The 15,392-nt window shown below is 38.7% G+C and overlaps 1 pseudogene; it reads left to right on the forward strand.

The window, feature by feature from the left end:
• The first annotated feature begins 6,295 nt into the window (after positions 1-6,295).
• Positions 6,296-7,459, forward strand: LOC103659187 (annotated as a pseudogene).
• Positions 7,460-15,392: the final 7,933 nt, after the last annotated feature.

Consider the following 15,392-nt stretch of genomic DNA (forward strand, 5'->3'; position numbering starts at 1 on the left):
GCGTAAAGGGTTTGTAGTTCTTCGCAGTTCCAGCCAGGTCTACAGATTTCCAGGTATCCTACTTAATGCAATGGCTTGAATTGTCTCCTTTAATGTCCAAATGATTGGCTACTTGCCAAACCACAACTTTGCTTTAGGAAGAACTCCTTAAGTAAAGTGAGGAGTTAAGACAATTATTGAGATAATTCAGCGCAAAAGAAACGCACTGAGAAAAACCTGTCTTTTTTTTTTCTTTTTTACTTTTTTACACCTAAGTCTCCCAGAGAAGATATTAACCAATCATGGTCTCCATGTATGTTGTGAGTTCTGTAAAAGAAATTTATTGTATGAATTATTTTTTTAATTTTAATTCACATATTAGAACTTACTCTATGCTTCCATGTTAATATAAATCCTCACAATGATCTGTGAGGTAAGAACTATTATTGTTACCCCACCCCTTCATCAAATAGGAGTGGTGGTCACACATGGGCCATCTAATGCTCATCCTTCTTGGCACATGGTAACTTAGGAACAAGTAAATGACTTCTTTAGTCACAGAAATGTGTGCAAAGGTAGTCTCTGTTATTTCCATAAAAAAATTTTAAGTGTTCAAGTATGATTCTCAGCATCCCTTTCATTGCCTTAATAATCATGGAAGCTCTTAGCAGGATGGCATTTTCACTAATCTGAATCCCAGAGTGATTACCATGAGTAAAGGCCCCTGAAAAATAGCTCAAACATGTAGAATAATGATGGAGGGAAATGTTATTTTCTGCTGAGTTACAGGGATTTGGAGAATTGTTTGTTTCTGCACCATAACCTAGCTCTTCCTGACTGATACACCAATTATTTCTTGCAACTTACCATTGTTAGTCTGGAACACATAAAGCTAATTTTGTTTGTTTTAAAAAAAGGTTGGAAGAGAGGTGATGAGCAAGGAAGGAAGAAAAAGGGAGGGAAAAATGCCTTTATGATGCTAGTGCTTCTTCTCACCTCTTCCTTCTTTCGTTTTCCATCTTTCTATGATAAATCTTGAGCCCTAAAATGGAATTTTATAGACTTAGGGGCAGAAGTGGAGAGAGTTTGTTTCTGGATATGGAAACAAAACATGGAGGCTTCCCATATTGAACACAATAGAAATATTATTATTTGTTATGTTAGAAATATGATGGAAAAAACAGCTGACTCTAGAATATCAAATATCTTCTCTTTCCTACTATCAAAAACTCTGAAGAATTAGCTTGCACCATGTGAAATTAGCATTCACATGGGTCAAATTGATTAAGTAATGGTAAAATAACTTCAAGATAGTCACCTGTGAGCCCTTCATATAACTTTGGAAAAAATACAAATTTCATAAGATATGCTTATGAATCACCTCAACTGAGAAGCTGGGTAAAGGAGATTCTTTTATTACTATTATTTCCATAAACACATCCTATAATACTGATATCTCCATAGAAGCCTGTTATCTTATGTCATTGTTATTTCTGTGACCTAGGTAAGATAGGGATTAATTTCTCCTATTAGTGAGGAAACTGAGGCAGATGATGGGACAAAGGTCACACAGTAGAATTCAAGAGAGATCCCAGGTGATCAGTACTAAAACATCATGTAATACCCAACAATAAAAAGTTACGTTTCCTGATGGGACAAATATGTTTTCTAAGTTATGTATAATGCCAAAATAACTATTTAATGTAAACAGTCTCTTCAAGATAAGAAGAAAATGCAAGCCAATTATTTCCTGAAGTCTAGTTGTTTCAGTGAACAATTCAATACCAATGATATGCTGTATAGATATTATGTCAGCTTTACAAAGTACAGAGTCCCTCCTTCCTAAACTCTTCCTGAGACAGCTTCATGACTTGAAATTTCAAACTCAATTTAAAATGCTCAAAATTAAATGTAAATTTATGGGGCATCCTATATCTGTGCCTAATGATGTTATATTTGTTAGTCTCACTGTAGTATTACTGATTTCACTTTTGTCACTATTTTCCAGGACACACATTGTCTTGGTTCTCCTAATTCAGGGCTGCATTTTCTTAGTTTCTTTTGCTAGTTTATCTTCATCTTTCTAACCCTGAAATGTCAGATGGTCCCAAGGCTCATTCCTAGACTCTCTTTCTTTTTTTTTTTTTTTTAAGATTTTATTTATTTATTTGACAGAGAGAGACAGCCAGCGAGAGAGGGAACACAAGCAGAGGGAGTGGGAGAGGAAGAAGCAGGCTCCCAGCAGAAAAGCCTGATGTGGGGCTCGATTCCAGAACACTGGGATCATGCCCTGAGCTGAAGGCAGACACTTAACGACTGCACCACCCAAGTGCCCCAAGACTCTCTTTATTTCTGTCTGCACTCATTCTCTAACTGATCTTCATTCTTGTGACATTAAATACTATACAGAGACCCAAAAATTTCAGCTGCAATCTTAACCACTTCCCTGAACTTCAGCCTCATATATCCAGTCATCTACCCATCTTCATCCTTTGTGGGTTTAACAGGTATCTTAAGAGTAAAATGTCAAAATTCCTATTTCTTATTTCCTGCCAAAACGCTCCTCCTCCATGTTTCCCCACCCCTCCAGTTGTCTCAAGCTAAAAACTTTGGAAAGAGCTTTGACTTGTCTTTTCTCATGCCTCATATCCAAACCACCAGGAAATCCTCTTAGTTACATTTTAAAATTAAACCTACCATCCCATCATTTCTTACAACCCCACTACTTTCCACCCCTACCACTTTGAGCTACGTTATCTAACACTTGGATGTGTGTAATAATCTCTTAACTTCTTGGCAAACAACGTTTGGTGTGTATACCATGAGCATGGCCATCACCAGGAAGCCTGTTAGAAATGCAGAATCTCAGTCCTCATTCTTGATCTAGTGAAACATAATCTGCCTTTTAACAAGATTCCCTGTGATTTATATGCACAATAGATTGTGAGAAACTTCATCCTAACTGGTCTCTCTGTTCCTGCTCCAGAACCTCTACAGTCCATTTTCAACACAGCAGCATCCAGAGTAATCCTTTTAAAATTATGAGAGTGATGTTCTATCCCTGCTCTGCTTAAAACCCTTCATATCTTCCTATCTTACTACAGGTAGTAGCCAAAGTTCTCACGGGGGCTGACATAAGCACCTACCACCTGGAACCTGCAACCTCTTGGCGCTCAGTACCTACAGCCCCCATTCATTAACATGTTGGTTGGATATGGAAAATTTCTAACTCTTCTGGGCAATTCCTTAGCAATCCTCTCACTATATCTTACTTCTGCAGACAGGTCACTTTATTCTGAATGTTGGGTTTAGGAGTCCTTACTTTTTACAGAGATACACAGAAACACAGATGTAAAGATACAATGGCTGAGATTTGCATCAAAATAATATGAGAGGAGGGGAAGCAGTTATGGGTATAGATGAAACAAGATTGACCACAAAGGAAGATGGTTGAAGGTAACAGGAAGATTGCTTATGTTTCCCTATCAATTTTTGTGTATGTTTGAAATTTGTCATAATCAAGTATTTTTAATGTGGATACATTATACAAAAATACAAAATCATTTGTTAAAATAATTTTCTTCTTTTTCCCGATACCAGAATAAAATTCTGTGATGTCCAAGTTTAGTTCTGGTGATAACAGTGAACAAATATGCCAGAGTAATACTCTAATAATTATTGTCCTTTGTGCTTATGATTTTGTCTCTCCCTAGGTTTGTCTAGATTATATATCCTTGATAAAGTTTTCTTAACAGCAGCTCATTTTAATGGAAGACTCTATTCCCTGTGGAATTAGGAGAAACAAATAATTATAACTACTTTGGCAGCATTAAATTTGGAGGGAAGCTATTAGTAGTTTCTTCTGGAAGAGTACTGATATCCTATTATTTAATAAGCAGCATTGGACTTTCTCATTTATTTGGCTATTTTACTGGCATGGAGTCTGGCTCATAGCAGGTAGTCAACAAGACTTAGAGGAGTAAATGAATAAGACAATAAATGAATCAGTGAGTAAATTAATGGTGGTGATTCTTAAAAATAAAATCTAATCTGGTTTTTCCAGCTGTCAAAGTTGAATTATGGCAAATTGTCCTTTCTCAAACGATTATACCAGCAAAGGAATGTGTATTTCTCACCTGGTTAGGATTGTAACCCAGTATTTGTTTTAGGCTGCATTCTCAAGATAACAGATTCTAAGGTATATATCTCCATGTAGGAGGTTTGTTGGAAAGTACATGAGAGAAAAACACTTGTAAGAGTGAGGAAATCAGGACCCAGCAAAAGGAGAAATGGAACCAGGGAAGAGTGGTGACAGAGACCTCAGCCAATCCTACCTGGTGTTTTGGAGCTGGGTGGCCCTTCAGTGTCCCAAAGCAAGGCAAAGGAGTCAGGCATTTAAATCTAGGGGTTTTCATGAGATTGTTGGTGGGCTGTTTTAATCTGATTAACCCTCCATGCACCTGTCACCCAATCAGGTTTTGGTCAACATGCTCATCTATCTACCAGATAGTTGTTTACATGGGAAAGGGTAGAGGGCTTATTTTGGGGTAGTGTAGAATAATAAGATGAGGTCTTTTTCCTTTTAGGGGTAGTTTCCTCTTAGGACAGGGGCCCCTTGCCCCTGTCTGCCTTTCTTCCAACTATCCTCCATTAGTGGGAAATCCTGTTGAGTGTTGTAGTCTCCGTATATATGTGCAAGTGTGTGGGAGGAAGAGTAGAAAAATTATGGTGTTTCCTTAATTAGTAATAACATTCAATGGATTGACAGACTGGAAGTCAGAAAGGGAAAAACTAAGGAGGAACAAAATTTGAAAATTATTGGAATTTCAGAAACAGGTACAAATTACACATGTTCAGTGACAGCCAACAGGGTGGAGAACAGGATTATAGACTAAAAGGTTATAGGACAAGTATGTGGAATTCAAGAAACAAAACAAAGGATCACAGGGAAAGAGAGGAAAAAATAAAACAAGAGGAAATCAGAGAGGGAGACAAACCATAAGAGACTCAATCATAGGAAACAAAATAAGGGTTGCTGGAGGGGAGGGTGTGGGGGATGGGGTAACTGGGTGAGATATTAAGGAAGGCACGTGATATAATGAGCACTGGGTATTGTGTAAGACTGAAGAATAACTGACCTCTACCTCTGAAACTAATAAAACATTACATGTTAATGAATTGAATTTAAATTAAAAATAAATAAAATGTACAAATAAAAAAAGGGCTTATGGGAGAGGTATAAAACAGGAAAATTATAGTCATAGAAGAGAAACTGTTAATAAAAGGTTTTTTAAGAGGAGAAAAGAAATTTTGACAGATCAGTCAACACTTTCTCATAACTTTCCAGCATTGATCTGCAACATGGGGGCCAGAGCACAGAAACTGGTTGCAGAAAGTCACTAGTAATGGGGATAGAGGAAAGGAGCAGAGGAAAAAGTCAAGGAGATGAGAGATGTTAGAACGCCAGTGAAGAGATTGTTGAAGTTACTGCTGGAGGTCAGAGGATGTTTATATGACTTCATGGATCAGAGCACTCTATTCCCCTGAGCTACACACCACCTTGGGGTTTTACATGGGGGAGGCAACTGGATGTCGGAGCAGTCGGACTCTTTCTTTTTTAACTCTGTTAAAGCAGCCAATCCAATGTTTTAATCTAATTTACTTTATTTTAATTTATTTCTGCCCCCAGGCAAAAGTTTTGCTTAGGGGAGATGGTGTAAAGCTAACTAATAAGGAGAAATAGCTAAAAGTATTTAATTTTTTCTATTCTTTAAATTTTTTCTATTTTGAAACTTAAATGGAAGATGAAAGCAATTCATATTAAGAGTTTTATAAGTTGAAAACAGGCTTCCTGTGAATCATGTGCAAAGTGGCTGTAAAGAACAATTCAATAGAAATGGAATTGCCAAATCATAAGAGATTCACAAATTGCCCTCAATTGGGCTGCTGAATTGATCTGTGGTCTCCACATCCACAGAGGAGGATGTTTGCTGTCCTTGGCACAGTAGAACAATCCTATCCAGATCACTACATCCAATCCTCAATGCACTCTTTGAAGGAACATTGACATTTTGTGCATCTAGAGGGAAATAACGGGAGGGTACAGATGAGAAAACTAGAGTTTTGCAGCTTAAACAAAACAATTCTTGAACTACTTCAACTGTTGCTAGAGAGAAAGAGATTTGACTTGGTGCTGTAGCAGAGGGCTCTGCATATTTTATTTAACTTTAAAAATCATGTTAGGGCTCTTCACTCCTCCCCATTTGACAGACAGCTGCAACTTCTGGTGCAGTGCCAGCTGCATCCCTGAGACACGATGGTGAAGGTCGGAGTAAATAGATTTGGCCGTATTGTGTGCCTAGTCACCAGGGCTGTTCGAACTCTGGCAAAGTCAATATCGTCGCCATCATTGACCCCTTCATTAACCTCAACTACATGGTTTACATGTTCCAGTATGATTCCACCCATGGCAAATTCCATGGCACAGTCAAGGCTGAGAACAGGAAACTTGTCATCAATGGAAAGCCCATTTCCATCTTCTAGAAGCGAGATCCCCTCAACATCAAATGGGGTGATGCTGCTGCTGAGTATGTTGTGGAGTCCACTGGGGTCTTCATTACTGTGGAGAAGGCTGGGGCTCACTTGAAGTGTGGGGCCAAGAGGGTCATCATCTCTGCCCCTTCTGCTGATGCCCCCATGTTTGTAATGGTCACGAACCATGACAAGTATGACAACTCCCTCAAGATTGTCAGCAATCTATCCTGCACCATGAACTGCTTGGCACCTCTGACCAAGGTCATCCACGACAACTTCAGCATTGTGGAGGGACTCATGACCACAGTCCATGCCATCAGCAACACCCAGAACACCATGGACGGCTCCTATGTGAGGGGCCTTGACATGATGGCTAAGGGGCTGCCCAGAGCATCATCCTTGCTTCTGTACTGGCACTGCCAAGGCTGTAGGCAAGGTTATCCCTGAGCTGAATGGGAAGCTCACTGGCATGGCCTTCCATGTCCTTACCCCTAATATGTCAGTTATAGATCTGACCTGCTGCCTGGAGAAAGCTGTCAAATATGATGACATCAAGAAGGTGGTGAAGCAAGCATCAGAGGGTCCCCTCAAGGGAATCCTGAGCTACACTGAGGACCAGGTTGTCTCCTGTGACTTTAACAGTGACACCCACACTTCCACCTTCGATGCTGGGGCTGGCATTGCTCTCAATGACCACATTGTCAAATGAATTTCCTGGTATCACAATGAATTTGGCTACAGCAACCAGATGGTGGACCTTACAGTCCATGTGGCCTCCAAGGAGTACGAGCCCCCTGGACCACCAGCCACAGCAAAATCAAGAAGAGAGAGACCCTCAGTTGCTGGGGAGTCCTTGCCCCAACTAATTCCCCAACACACTGAGAATCTCCTGACCTCCACAGATTTCATCCCAGACACCCTGAAGAAGGGGAGGAGTTTGAGGAGCCCCACCTTGTCATGTATCATCAATAAAGTATGCTGTACTCAGCACCCCCCCAAAAAACTATATCATGTTAGGTAGCTAATTTAAAAAAATATATATATATATATATATATATTAAAAGAGCATTCAGAACTTCAGGGGAAGATGGTGGAGTAGGAGGACCCTAAACTCAACTCAACCCAGGGATGCAACTAGACAACATCCATATTGTGTAAATAACCCAGATGGTGAAATGAAGACTGGCAGAACAGACTCTCCACAGCTAAATGTAGAGAGGAGGCCACCTTGAAGAGAGTAGGAAGAGCAGAGAAAGTTGTGAGCTAAAAAAACCAGCAGTACTGTCTGTGGAAGGGAGTGACACTGTGGGCACAGCATGCGGAGAGAAAAGGACCCTTGCATCAGGACCCCAGGCATAGGGAACCACCACAGAGAGGACAAATCCCCATGACATTGGCTTTGAAAAGAAGAGGGTCCTAATTTCTTGAATTCTTTTTTATTTTTTAAGATTTATTTATTTATTTTAGAGAGAGCAAGCAAGCACAGGCAGGGGCAGAGGGACAAGGACAGAGAGAATCCTCAGACAGACTCCCTGCTGAGTATGGAGCCCACCCAATACAGGGCTTGATCCCAAGACTCTGAGATCACGACCAGAGCTGAAATGAAGAGTCAGTTGCTTAACTGACTGAGCCACCCAGGCACCCCTAATTTCTGGAATTATTACAATCAGCTGGGCTTCACACCTGGAACTTTAAAAATCAGTGAGCTTGGTTCTGGGACAGCCAAGAGGGTGAAGTCCCTATGCTTAAAGAGATAACAAATAGCCCCACAGAGATACAGTACAGAAGCAACAGTTTGAAAAACACCTGAGGATGATTTGTTAACTAATCTCAGAGCCTATGGTAGGTGACCAGGGATCATTGGGAGACTTCTCCAAGAACAAAGGCGTTGACAGGCACCATTTCTCTCCCCTCTCCCCCAGCCTAGACACACAGACACCTGTAGGAACTAGTGCCGTGCCTAATTTGCTAACTGTGCGCCCCACCCACATGTTCTCTTGTAGTCCTACCCCCTCCAATATGCTCTTGACCAGAGCCCATCCAAATTGATGCCACAAGCCAGGCAGTGTGTAAGCAGCCCTGACAGGGAGCACCACTCTGATTGTAGCCCCAGTAGTGGGTACAGAACAGACAGCTGGTCTGACCGCAGGCTGCACTGACCAATGGAAGCTTCTCAGGGCACAACACAGGGAAAGCACCTGCAGTTTGGTGCTACTGCATCTCTGGCAAATGCCTGGCCTGACTCAACTCAAGCCCAGTGTGGCACCAGATTGGCCCACTAACAACATAAGGACAAAACCATGCCCACAACAGGCAAAGAAAGACCATTGCAGACAACTGAAGTGAAGGTAAAAGCAGCTCCGTCACAACAGAAGGGTGCCTATCTCAAGAAGCAAGAAAAATCTCAAATAAACAACATAATCTTAAACCAGAAGGAGTTAGAAAAAGAACAACAAACAAAACCCAAACCAGTAGAAAGAAGGATATAATAAAGATTAGAGCAGAAATAAATGCAATAAAGCTAAAAAAGAAAAAAACACAATAGAACAGATCAGTGAAACTAGGAGCTGGTTCTTTGAAAAGATCAACAAAATTGATAAACTTTCAGCCAGACTTACCCAAAGAAAAAGAGAGAGAGAGAGAGGACTCAAACAAAATCAGAGATGAAAGAGGAGAAACAACAACTGACATCACAGAAATACAAAGGATTATAAGAGAATATTATAAAAAATCATATGCCAACAAATTGGACAACCTGGAAGAAATGGATAAATTCCTAGAAATATATAAACTCCCAAGACTGAATCAGGAAGACACAGAAAATTGGAATAGACTGATTACCAGCAATAAAATTGAATCAGTAATCAAAAAGTTCCCAACAATCAAAAGTCCAGGAGCAGATGGCTTCACAGATGAATCCCGCAAAACATTTAAAGAGGAGCTAATACCTGTTCTTCTCAAACCATTTTTTTTTAAAAAAAATAGAAAAGGAAGGAAAGCTTCCAAATTCATTCTATGAGGCCAGCATGACCCTGATACCAAAACAAAATAAAGACACTCCAGCCCAATATCTCTGATGAACATAGATGCAAAAAGCCTCAGAAAAATATTAGCAAATGGAATCCAACAATACATTAAAATAATCATTCACCACGGTCTAGTGGGATTTATTCCTGAGATGCAAGTGTGGCTCAGTATTCACAAATTAATCAACATGATACATCACATCAACAAGAGAAAAGAGAAAAAAACATATGATCATTTCCACAGATGCAGAAAAATCATTTGACAAAGTATAACATCTATTCATGTTAAAAAAAAAAAAAAAACCCTCAACAAAGTAGGTTAGGGGGAACAAACCTCTGCATAATAAAGGCCATATATGAAAAACCCACAGCTAACATCATACTCATTGGTGAAGAACTGAGAGATTTTCCCCCCAAGATCAGAAACAAGACAAGGATATCCATTCTCACCACTTTTATTCAACATAGTACTGGAAGTCCTGGCCACAGCAATCAGACAAGAGAAAAAAATAAAAGGCATCTAGATTGGTAAAGAAGAAGTAAAGCTTTTACTATTTACAGATGACATGATACTATATATAGAAAACTCTAAATACCCCACCAAGAAAATTACAAGACCTGATAAATGAATTCAGTAAGTTCAGTAAGGTTGCAGGATACAAAATCAATATACAGAAATCTGTTGCATTTCTATACATTAATAATAAAGTAGCAGAAAAAGAAGTTAAGAAAAAATCCCATTTACAATTGTACCAAAAATAATACAATACCTAGGAATGAAAAAAAATACCTAGGAATAGATTTAACCAAAGAGGTGAAAGACCTATACTCTGAAAAGTATAAAATATTGGTGAAAGAAACTGAAGATGACACAAACAAATGGAAAGATATTTCATTCTCATGGATTGGAAGAACAAATTTTTAAAATGTCCATATTACCCAAAGCAATCTACAGATTTAAATGCAATGCCCATCGAGCTACCAATAGCATTTTTGAAAGAACTAGAACAATCCTAAAATTTATATGGAACCACAAAAGACCCTAAATAGCTAAAGCAATCTTGAAAAGGAAGAACAAAACTAGAGGATATCCCACCCCAAATTTCATATTATACTACAAAACTGTAGTAATCAAAACAGTATGGGACTGGCACAAAAATAGACACTTAGATCAATAGAACAGAATAGAGAGCCCAGAAATAAACCCATGATTATATGGTTAACTAATCTTCAACAAAGAAGGCAAGAATATGGGGGAAAATCTCTTTAACAAATGGTGTTAGGGAAACTGGACAGCTACATGCAAAAGAATGAAGCTGGACCACTTTCTACATCATACACAGAAATAAACTCAAAAGGGATTAAGGACCTAAATGTGAAACCTGAAACAATAAAAATCCTAGAAGACAGCACAGACATTGGCCATAGTAACGTTTTTCTAGGTAGGTCTCCTGAGGCAAGGGAAACAAAAGCAAAAATAAACTATTGAGGCTACATTAAAAAAAAAAAAAAAAAAGCTTCTACATAGCTAAGGAAATAGTTAACAAAACTAAAACACAACCTATTGAATGGGAGAATATATTTTCAAATGACATATTCAATAAACGGTTAGTATACAAAATACATAAAGAACTTATACAAGTCAATACTGGAAAATGAACGATAATCCAATTAAAAATGGGCAGAAGACATGAGCAGACATTTCTCCAAAGAAGACATGCAGATGGGCAACAGACACATGAAAAGATGCTCAGTGGCACAGTTGTCAGGGAAATGCAAATCAAAAACCACAAAGAGATACCACCTCACATCTCTCAGAATGGCTAAACTCAAATACACAAGAAACAACAAGTGTTGGTAAGGCTATGGAGAAAAAGGAATACTTATGTACTATTGGTAGGAATGCAAACTGGTGCAGCTACTGTGGAAAACAGTATAGAGGATCCGTAAAAACTAAAAATAGGACTGTGCCTCTGTTCAGTAATCACACTACTGGGTATTTACCCAAGAAAACCACAAACACACTAACCTCGAAGGGCTATATGCACACCTGTGTATTTTGCAACATTATTTACAATAGCCAAACCGTGGAAGCCACCCAGGTGTCTATGGATAGATGAATGGATAAAGAGAGAGAGAGAGAGAGAGATAATGCAATATTATTCAGCCATAAAAAAGAATGAAATATTGCCTTATGCACCAACATAGATGAACAGGGTAGAGTGGTAAGTGAAGTAAGTCAGAGAAGGACAAATACCCTCATATATAATTTCACTCGTATGTGGAGTTTAAGAAACAAACGAACAAAGGAAAAATGAGGCAAACCAAAACGAACCAAAAAACAAAACAAAACAAAACAAAAACCCCAGCTTCTTAACTATAGAGAACACACTGATGGTTACCAGAAGGGAGGTGGGTGGGGGGGTTGGGTGAAACAGGTGAAGGGGCTTAAGAATACACTTACCATGATGAGCCCTGAGAAATGTATAAAGTCGTTCAATCAGTATACTTTACACCTGAAACTAGTATAATACTATATGTTAACTATATTGGAATTAAAATATTGATTAATTAATAATTAAAATAATATGTACTAAAAATGCAAACCATGTAGAGTAGTATCTAATAAAATCAATCTCCTTCCTGATTAGATTTCTGCTTGTGCATTTCTGATCTGATACTTTGTAATTCTCTGAAAATACCTGTGTCTCTAATTTTGGGGTGGTGGTCTGTCCTGGAAACTCACTTCTCTGAAGGATCTAAGAAGAGTTGTTGATGTTTCAGTGTCTTCAGTTTTTCACTTGTTAAGATGGAGTGGTGACATCCAAGCTCCTTACATAAGAAACTGCAAACCAGGAGTCCCTTGTGTTTTATTTTCTGTAGTTCTAATGGTATATTTCAAGTTCAATGATAATTTCTTCTTTATCATATGATATGCAGTGAAATTTTTATGTAAGATATTATACTTTTAGCTAAATTTCCATTTGCTTCTCATTGTATCTTCCATCATTGTCTTCATTATGCTCGTGCTTTCCTTTCTAATCCCTGAGCCGCTTTAATATCATCTGTTAATTCTACTATGTCTGCCATTCGGGGTCTCTTTCTATTGCCCGTTTTTTTTCCGGGCCGTAGATCACATTTGTCTACTTCTTTGTGTGCATAGTAATTTTTGTGGTTGGTGTTGAATTCTGGACATTGTGAATTTTACATGGTAGCTTTTTTATTTCCTTTAAAAAATATTACACTTTGTTCTGGTGGACAAGTTACTTAGAATCAGTTTGCTCCTCTCCAGGCACATTGTAATGCATCTTAAACCTCTTGCAGTGCATGGTGGGTTCAGTCAGTAGAGCATGCAACTCTTGATTTAGGGGTGTTGAGTTTGAGCCCCATGTCGGGCATGGAACTTGCTTAAAAAAAAAAAAATCTCTTTTTCAATGCCTCTCCCTTCTCTGTGGTAACCTTTCTCCTTTTTCAGCTCAACTTTCTTTCATTACCCTGCAGGCTCTGGTGTTTTCACATCAACTCACCCCTAAGAAAGAGAGCCTGGAAAGCATATTCATTCTGAAAAAGAAGTGACCCTAACCCAGAGGAATGATAAACCAAGGGAATAACCTCAAAATGATCACGTTTTGACACCAGATTAATGGGGTAAATCAGTTTTCGAGAGTTGTATGCTCTCTAAGCCCCCTTATAAATCATAGCTCCAGGGAATATCTAAGCCTAACCTACATTTGAGGAATTATTGTCTCTTTTAATCTCTATAAGGCTGTCCTGGTTTCAATGAGCTCCCTTCACTGTTCTGATAGCCCGGATGTCCTTAAGGAGAAGGTAAAACAGATTCTCCACTCAAGAGTCCTTCATTTTTTCCGGAACACCTGCCTTTGACTTCTACTTGGGGAAATTACATGGATGGTGCCAAATACTGAACTGATAATGTGAAGAATAGTGGGCATAGCCAAGAGAGCCTGGCGTCATTGCTTATCTTATGAAAGTGGCAAATCAAAGAGGGGAGGCGCCAAAACCAGCAGGCGCTATCTCACTGTGCCCTTCTGAACTCTGCTCTAGACCCTCCAATTCTAGACTAACAAGCGAGCCACAGATTTCCCCTGACATTTGGCCCCTAAAAGGGAAAAATCCATTCAAATCAAATGAGACTATTTCCTTGACTGTGTTCCTTAGAGGATATCATCTAGTCTTGATGACTGCCTCACACCTCAAAAGCCACTGCCATTCTCCCACTTAATGTTAAAAGGGATTACTTCTGAAAGATTATGGCATGGTTTCCTCAGAAAGTATCAGAAAGTCCCCAAATAACCCAGGGTAATTTAAACTCCTCATGACTTCTGAATAACTGTAATCATTATAGTTACTTAGGATTCTTATCAAGAAAAAAAAAAAAAAAGAAAAAAGAAAAAAGAAATTAAATTTAAAGCTCATGTTAATGAAGGTACCATTTCCCTCACGAAATTTAACTATAATTACTTTTCAAATTATATTTGATTTTTAAATTTTCATTTCCCCTGAAATTCATATGTAAAAGATGAATAATCATATGAAGTTTTGGCCCTTTAATGAATTTTAAAACTGCACTTAGAAATTGAGAATTATGCATAGAAGTACGGTGCCAAGTGTAGATTTCTACTAACCACTTCTTTATGGCAATCCCAAGGCTATCGGTTTTGGGAGAAACTTTTCAAATTTTAAAGGTAGCTGTCAATAATTTAGAAACATATGTCAATGACAAAATTTATTAAGTTTTCTTCCTCATCTCAGTTATTTATTTTAAATGTGGCATTCTTTTCCTCAGGAGAATCCTAATGTTATATTTTAGGATAATGGAATATTTTCTAAGCACTTTTTCACACATTTGGCTATTATATGATCCATGTGAAATAAGCAAGTTTGGGTTGTTATCCTTATTCTAGTAATTAAAAAAGAAAACCGAAGCACAGAGGACAAACGACTTGTCTAAAGACATGAAGTTGGCAGCACATTGAAAACTTATTCAAACATGATGACTAATCTCAAAAAAAAAGATGACTAATCTCAAAATATATTAGTGATGTAAAATGTTTACTTCTTCCCACTTTCAGAATACATCCGTAGAGAAAGCCCATTGTATTGCTATCTTTACTCCACTTCCAAAACATACACTCATCCACTCTCTTTACAAACTTTGCTGTTAGAAAATGGGTACCTGAGAGTGAGTCATGAAAAGATGTCATCAAATCATCAAAAATAAGTGAAAACCATAAAGAGCCAGTTTCTATCCATCCCTGCCCCCCTTCCCCAGTGCCCACCAGGAGTAAAAGAAAAAAAAAAAAAACCATGACAGGCTTGTAAGCATCCAGCTATGGCCACAGAGCTGTTTGATTGCTTAAGCCGGGTGGTCAGACAATAGGACCAGAAAGAATGGCTGCTTCCTTCCTTCCTGTTGAGTGTTCTGCCTGAGTGAGCAAATTCAATAGCACTTTGCTTCACAGCAACACTAGGCTCTAGCACGAGGGAAAATCAACAAAGAGCCATTCTAGGGCATTTCCAACCCCACCTAAGCCAAGCCTCTGAGCTATAGTACCATGGGGGAGGGGCTGGCCAGGTTCAGGCACTCTTGGGGGTGCGCGCACGAAGGCCCCTAGACATGCAGGTTATTGTTCATATTAAGGGCCGCTGTTTATGCTGCTCCATGCATCTGTAATTGCCCGGTTGAGTTGTTATCATTTTCCACTTTCTAATATACAATTCGCTGAAACATTAGTCATTGTGACAATAAAGACAAAATTGGTATGGACAACTGTGATGACAGTAACTCTAGAGTCATCTTAAAACCGCCTCCAGTAAACCATCTTTCTTTTC

The sequence above is a fragment of the Ursus maritimus genome, unplaced genomic scaffold (genome assembly GCF_017311325.1).
Source record: "Ursus maritimus isolate PB19 unplaced genomic scaffold, ASM1731132v1 scaffold_10, whole genome shotgun sequence".
Taxonomy (NCBI): Eukaryota; Metazoa; Chordata; class Mammalia; order Carnivora; family Ursidae; genus Ursus; species Ursus maritimus.